The sequence below is a fragment of the Chelonia mydas genome, chromosome 3, assembly GCF_015237465.2.
Source record: "Chelonia mydas isolate rCheMyd1 chromosome 3, rCheMyd1.pri.v2, whole genome shotgun sequence".
Classification (NCBI taxonomy): Eukaryota; Metazoa; Chordata; order Testudines; family Cheloniidae; genus Chelonia; species Chelonia mydas.
In genome coordinates, this window is record NC_057851.1 from 65384843 (window position 1) to 65393170 (window position 8328).

Here is an 8328-nt window from a genome sequence, read left to right on the forward strand (position 1 = left end):
ATTGATAATTTTTAGAGATATGCAGTCAATAGATTCTTGTTCCTGAAAAAAAATTTTTACAGGCAAAGCTTGCCAAAAGAGTCTTGAGAGCCCAGTTGTCTTGAACTGTTATTGTGATGGTGGCTCTAGTATGACAAAACAACTAGAAAGCAAGAACTAGTCCAGGGATGCACTTTTAGCACTGCTGTAAACACGATTTAAAGCTAGCAGACTAGGCGTTAACACAGTCATTTTGAACAGCTAGTATGTGTATCTGATATGCAACCGTACATGCCAGAAAAAAATGTATTTTAAGGCCATAACAATCATGAAATGATTGAAAATCTGTGTATTTCCCTTCACATCCTGCAAACCCTGGCATTTCCTTCATAGACAGGGCCTGAGTTTCATAGGTGCTGAGTACCCACAGTTCCAGTTGAAATCAGTGAAATCTGCAGCTGCTCAGCACCTTTGAAGGTCCATGGCCTTGCTCCCACTGAAGTTAGCAACAAAACTCCCGTTGACTTTTAAGTGAGCAGGGTTAGATTATGGGGACCAAATTCAGGCCTCACTTACACCCCTGCAACCCTGTTGAGTATAAAAAGGCTGCACAAGTGTGAGAGCAGAATTTGACTCCTAGTTTATGAAAACTTGCAGGCAGTTTTAGTCATGAATTCTCTCAGTTGTTAATCTCTCATTCCTTATATGAAATAATGATCAACCTATTGCTAAACTGTCTTTCCAAAGCTTGTGTTCAATGTGCTGATATATTTAAAATATGAAATTCAGTGGGAATATATGAAAAAGTCTGAAAATATATATGGATACGCTGATGTTTTGGGCCTTTTTTTTGTAAACAATTGTTTTTGTTTTTAAAAGGATCGTTTCAGGAAGATACAAGTAGCCGGTAAATAATATAGACATAGATAATCAAATGGTTTACATTTGATTTTGCAACTATAATGCATGACTTACTGAATTAACTATACTGCCCCTCATGGAAAAAATCTCACTTAAAGTCCACCAAAAGCCACCAAAGCAGGAAGTGTGCCAGCAGTAAAGAAGGAGCTGTGGAAGATCAATGATGGCTACTCTAGTAATCAGGGCCAGGTCCAGGGGCAGGTGAGCAGAGTGGTTGCCCTGGGCACCAACTTCCAGGGGGGCACCATACTACTGTGCTGCTTGGCTTCCCCCCCCCCCTCTGATTGTCTGGCTCTTGGTTTTTTTGTTTATTTTTCTACTGGAAGTGGGCAGGGGGCACCGAAAACGTTTTCCTCCCTGGCCAGAAAAATGGCTGTGGCTGCTCCTGGTAATGATAGTTGAAAGCAGGGATGGGAGAAAAGCAGCAGCTAAGAAAAACTGTACCCATCTGTGGAAGGTCAAGCAGGTAGCTGTCAGAATAGAGCAGGAGGGAAGACTTTGCCTGACTTTTGCACATCAGATGAGGTACTACATGCTGGTTTTAGTCACGTGAATGGGGCTTTACTCTTTGAAAAGTTTCCCTGAGTTTTGTCTATAGTGCTGATTATTGCTGTTCAGAAATAATAAATTTGTATTTTTGGTTTTGTGATGTCTTGGGCAGGCTATGATATATTGGTCACCATTAAAGAGTCATTGCTTATCAACAGTTACTATACGGTGGCAGGATACCATGTTTTCTTCCTGTTCTCAGTACAGCGAAATAAGTGTACCGACTTCTGATTTTTGTAAGTGACAACCACCATACATAAGACAAAAAAATGCATGGCAGGTCTGACTATGTTAGGATTTGAATGTAAACTGCAGAAGGAACAGAACTGCTCTCCCATGAGAGGGAATCTGAGCAGAATCTCAGATACTTTTTCCTGAAATGCTGCCAACAGTGTGTTCATTAACTACTTATGGATCTGCAAAATAAGTAGAGCAATTTCCAGCTGAGAAAAGCTTAGCTCACTTTTTAGTGGCTTGGGGGAGATTTCCATTTAATTCTCCTGATAAAGCCTACTGACCTGTCTGAGCCTCAGCTATGGTAACATATATAAAATACGTGCAGAGGAAGTCCAATGACCAGCGGCCAATTCTTGCTCCCATTGAAGTCAACTGAAAAATTCCCATTGAGTTGGGGATGGAACTAGGACTGTGTCCTGAGGTGTTCTGTGGTCTCTCAGTGCTTACAGAGCATGCAAAAGCTCTGCTTTATTCTGTGTCTAATTTCAGCTGGCTGTGCATAACAACAAGAACTTCAGGCAGTGCCTTGCCCAGACTCTATGTCTGGAAAGCTCAGTCCTTAAAGGCACAGGCTGCACCACCACATCTTTCTTTCCTAGCAAAAACTTATTAACAATAACACTTAAAGAACCAATATTAATATAACATGCGGTTACAAATACTTATAACTAATCTAATAACTAAACTTACTAATAACATTCAGTTAGTCATTGAGGTGCCCTGTATGCTCACTTGGACCTGCAGTGCGGCCCTGGAACCTCAAAACTACTGCTCTCAGGAGGTGGCCAAGCCACTTAAAAACATAAGAATGGCCCTACTGGGTCAGACCAAAGATCCATCTAGCCCAGTATCCTGTCTTCCGACAGTGGCTAGTGCCCAGTGCCCCAGAGGGAATGAACAGAACAGGTAATCATCAAGTGATCCATCCCCTGTCGCTCATTCACAGTTTCTGGCAAACAGAGGCTAGAGACACCATTCCTGCCCATCCTGGCTAATAGCCATTGATGGACCTATCCTCCATGAATTTATCCAGTTCTTTTTTGAACCCTGTTATGGTCTTGGCCTTCACAACATCCTCTGGCAAGTAGTTCCACAGGTTGACAGTGTGAAGAAATACTTCCTTTTATTTGCTTTAAACCTGCTGCCTATTAATTTCATTTGGTGACCCCTAGTTCTTGTGTTCTGAGAAGTAGTAAACAACACTTCCTTATCTACTTTCTCTACATCAGTCATGATTTTATAGACCTCAATCATATCTCCCCTTAGCCGTCTCTTTTCCGAGCTGAAAAGTCCCAGTCTTATTAATCTCTCCTCATATGGAAGCCATTCCATACCCCTAGTAATTTTTGTTGCCCTTTTCTGCCCTTTTGCCTCACTTTTTCTGGTTGTTTTATGTCCTGGGCCTCTGTTGTCTCAATCTGCTGTAGGTTGCCTGTCTGAGACTCTTTGGGCAAAAAGGCAAGTCCAGTGCCCAGTATCATCCTCCTTTTTGGGATTTGGAGAAGGTGTCACCATAGTATGTATCCACCTAAGGTGAAAATCTCATATGACTGTAGGGCAACCTACCTCTTGTGACCCCACTATTGATTGCAACCATTGTTTCCCAACATAGAGACACTCATCATCATTTTCATGAAGTGGTGGCAGCTGCCAGGACCTCAAATCATACTGATTTTTTTTGTTTGGCCTTATCTATCTCTATACAGCTGCAAGTCCCCAGAGACTGACATCAGTTTCTAACAGTGCAGATGTTCTTGTTTTCTGTCCAACAAAATTTCAGCAGGTAACAACTCCTGCTTGATTGATGTTATTCTGTAATTTAACAGTGCTAAATACAGCTCAGTCTGACTCCACAGCTTTTTTCAGTAGGTGCTTTATTATTTTGATACTGCTTCCCACCAACTCATTGGATTGGGGATAATGGAGACTAGTGGTTATATGTCTAAACCTGTACTTCACTACAAAATGCTTAAACTCATTCCCACTAAACTGTGTCCCATTGACTGATACTACTATGCCAGGTATACCATATACTAGCAAAAACAGATTTGATAGGCACAATCACCTGTTTAGATGTAGTATCTTCTAGTAGGACTATCTCAGGAAAGTGAGAATAATAGCTTAGGACAAATACATAGTTTTTCCTAGCCAACATAAACAAATCTATGCCTACTTTGCTCCAAAGGGCCATTTTTTCCTGTGCCAACAGTGTGGTCTCTTTCACTTGACTGGGCCTGTATTTTTAGCATATGTAACAAGCCTTAACAGCTTCCTCTATGTTGCTGTTCATTTGAGTCCAGTATAAAATGGCTCTGTTCAATTTTAACTGGCTGTGTGTAACAACAACAAGAGTTTCACAGCACCCACCCACACTCTGGGAAGCTCAGCTCTTAAAGGCACAGTCCCCAGTACCGCAGGTCCCGCATGAGATATCCCACTAATTCTCTTAGTTTAAGTTTATTCTAGTGTTTGGTCCCCTGTTGATAGATACTGGGGAGCAAATTCAGATGTTGGAGTAAGTAGATACAACTACTCAGGCTTCAACAGAATTGCATATGCTTATCCCAGGTCTGATTATGATCTAATATCTTGGTATGTTACTTTTTTCACATTACTGTAAAGCATTGAAATTTATTTGAAATAATTTATTCTACAGGAGAGAGTACAAATATGTTGACGACATGATTGCAGATTTCCAAACAATAATATTAATAATAAAAAAAATCTGCTCTGTTATTGATCCAAATGAATGTTGAAAACATTACTGTGGCAACAATTCTTACTTCATGGAAGAAGCATGGCATTATCTGTGCATAGGAATTAAATAGGAAGAGGTGTTTTTCAATGTGTTTCCCTCTACCCACCCACTACAGATGTGCTGACCTTGTGACATCAGCTCCTGCTGCAGGAAGTGTCTATTAAATAAAACATAGGGAATTATTCATTGGCTCATGCCCAGTGAATCAAGAAATACTACTGACCTCCAGCACGCTGTCACAGAAGACAACACGGTATGGAATTCACATTTTCTGAAAGAATCAAGCATCTTTCTTGCATTTAAAGCCACCATATTTATCACTGTGAATAAAAGAGACATGTTGACAGGTCCATGTTAGTGGTGTGTGTGTTTTGGTTATGTGCAGTTACAAAGCTATGAAAACACCAATTATTAGCTAAAGAAACTCTGTGAGACATCCCTGTTTGTTGTACTCTTTATGTGAATGAGTGAGGATTTAGGGTAAAAATACAAATTGTTTTCGTTCCCTCTTCTAATAGTGGCCATAAGCCTAACAAAATAAGCAAGAAACTAATTTGCATTATGTGGCTAAATAGGTCTGTCACATACAAGCCAGAGCACTAACCAAGAGCACTAATGAAGATAGGGATATTTATAACACTTCACAAGCCTTGTACTTCCTGAAGGTGTTAACTTTACCTGGGGTGCATCTCTTCCCCCTCAACACCTATGTGGGCACATGTAAGGAAAATACAACTCTGATCACTGATGTAACTCCTGCTTCTATGATCCTGGAGTGATGGTGGCTGCTATGGGCCCAGGAAGACTACTTCCCCCCTTCCTATAACTGGCAGGGGAGAGAGAAAGTATTACGTGACGTATGGTGCCAGTGATAAGAGCAGAGCCTGGAAGAAAGCTTCCAAACACCCATTCCACTGCAGAAATGCTTTTGTTGCTGTCCTGGTGCTGGAGAGGTGAGGAAGCAGTTGCAATCTCTTTCAATGATGTTCATCTGCCGGCCCCTTTCCTGTTGGGGCAGCCCAGGGTGCAACTAGCCGTGGGAGCAGTACAGGTAGGTGTGGCAAACCCACTACTTGGCAATCCACTATGCTCCTCCGTGGAGTCACTAGCAGAGTGAGTAAGGGGGGTGAGGAGAGCAGACTCGTGCACACTGACCTTATTTAGGAGGGACACCCTCTATTTTTGAGCAAAAATTTTAGCTTTTTACTTGGTCCCTTCAAAAAGCTTTCCTACGTCTGTATATTTCATTGGAGTTACATGGTCTTATTTTAATTCCGTTATGTCCTCATTTATAACTTTCAAATGCTGTCCTATCTGGAAGAGGTGAAAAATAAGGAGGATTGGAAAAGTGAGAGACAGCATGGGGAATAGTTAGACACAAGTTTATGGAGAAGGACACTCAGTATTTGTGGGGGTGCAGTGCAGAAATGGAATAAACTTCCATACTAAAGAATAATATTGACATAAAGCACGTTAACTAGCCACCCACTAGTTCTCTGCAGTTTACTCTGTGTCCATTTAAAAAAATCTGTTTTTTGGTAAGATCTTAAAAACTGAGCTCCTGTTTACCCTGTGTGGACATTAAAAATCCACTTATGTGAGAGCCATGGTTTTTCCTTGCCACTGTCTCAACATTGTCATTTGTTCTATGCACCAGTTGTTTTCTGTCCTCCACACCAGAGGTGCATTGCATTGGCACTATATTGTAAAGTGCTTTGAAATCCTTCAGGATGAAAGAATCAAAATGTAGAGTGGGAGATGGCCTATTAATTCATCTAATATATCATTTCACTGCCTACAGAGGATTATTCTTTATTTCACATTTAGTTACATTTTTCCAAACTAGTTTTAAAAGTTCCACTGGGTGGGACTTGAAGCTATAGACTATATCCTTATCATTCTGACAATATAAATGTTGTATGCAGTGTTGTTGTAGCCGTGTTGGTCTCAGTATTTTAGAAAGACAAGGTGGGTGAGGTAATATCTTTTATTGCACCAACTGCTGTCAGTGAGAGACAGCTTTTGAGCCACACGGGGCTCTTCTTCAGGTCTGGGAAAAGTACTCCGAGCATCACAGCTAAATGCAAGGTTGTCATAAAGATAAAGGGAAGGGTAATCACCTTTAAACTCCCTCCTGGCCAGAGGAAAAATCCTTTTATCTATAAAGGGTTAAGAAGCTAGGATAACCTCGCTGGCACCTGACCAAAATGACCAATGAGGAGACAAGATACTTTCAAAAGCTGGGAGGAGGGAGAAAAACAAAGGGTCTCTGTCTGTCTGTGTGATGCTTTTGCCGGGGACAGAACAGGAATGGAGTCTTAGAACTTAATAAGTAATCTAGCTAAATATGCGTTAGATTATGATTTCTTTAAATGGCTGAGAAAATTAAGCTGAGCTGAATAGAATGACTATTCCTGTCTGTGTGTCTTTTTTGTAACTTAAGGTTTTGCCTAGAGGGATTCTCTATGTTTTGAATCTAATTACCCTGTAAGGTATTTACCATCCTGATTTTACAGAGGTGATTCTTTTTACTGTTTCTTCTATTAAAATGGTTCTTTTCAAGAACTGAATTTTTTTTCATTGTTCTAAGATCCAAGGGTTTGGGTCTGTGGTCACCTATGCAAATTGGTGAGGATTTTTACCAAACCTTCCCCAGGAAGTGGGGTGCAAGGGTTGGGAGGATTTTGTGGGGAAAGACGTTTCCAAACAACGTTTTCCCAATAAACCCAGATAAATGTTTGGTGGTGGCAGTGGAAGTCCAAGGGCAAAGGGTAAAATAGTTTGTACCTTGGGGAAGTTTTAACCTAAGCTGGTAAAAGTAAGCTTAGGAGGTTTTCATGCAGGTCCCCACATCTGTACCCTAGAGTTCAGAGTGGGGAAGGAACCTTGACAAAGGTGGAACAGATTGTTTAGCTGAGTAGTTAGCACATATTCTGAGGGATCACTCTACTCTTTTCCAGATCTGAAGAAGAACTATGTGTGGCTTGAAAGCTTCTCTCTCTCACCAACAGATGTTGGTCCAATAAAAGATGTTACCTATCCACTTTCTCTAATATAAACTATGAAAGTCTTATGCATTTGATGGAATGGGTAATGCCTCTCCACCCATCAAATCAAAATCTTGCAGTGCTTTAAACTCCCCAGAGTGAAATTCCTGTCCCTATCACTATAGTAAATGAGAGCCTACCATGTATTTTAAAAAAGTAATAAGCTTTCTCCCTTCCTTCCTTCCCAGCCTATAGGATAAATAGCTTCATCAGTTCTCAGGAATTTTATTTGTTTGCTTGTTTATGTTTGTGCATGTGAGTGAGTGGGTGTTTTGTGTATCTATATGTGTGGGAAGAATTTATTGGGGGAAAGCTAAATTGAAATAAGATTTGCATTTAATTCTGAAAGGGGTGTGATCTCTGCTCATTCTTATCTCTTGCAAGAGTTAATACCATAGTCTTGGTCCAGCTTCTTTGAGAGTTCTATCTCCTTCACTCATAAGCCTCCTCTTATTGTTTGAGTTTCATCATTCCAGCAGAACATACATGTCAATGGAGGTCCTGGTCGCTGAAGGAGACACGCTTTTTTAAGTAGCTTGGGCCAATTCCAGACAAGGTTTTGAGCATCAGGACAGAGACCATGAACTGGACTCTGTTCAGTGTAAAGACCAGAGCACTAGGGACACGTGTTCATTGTGGCCTGTGATGTTAAGCAGCTGGACTGCAGCTTTGGGTACTAGTTGGCCAGAATCCCCAATCCTCCAGAACTGTTGTTTTGCACACCTGCTATCTATATTGTTGTCATCTTTCTACCCCAGATGTGACTGCATTTCAGCAGGGCTGCATGTATGTAGCTTGTAAAGAGCTTTGGGATACTTTGGGTTGACAGGTCCTATG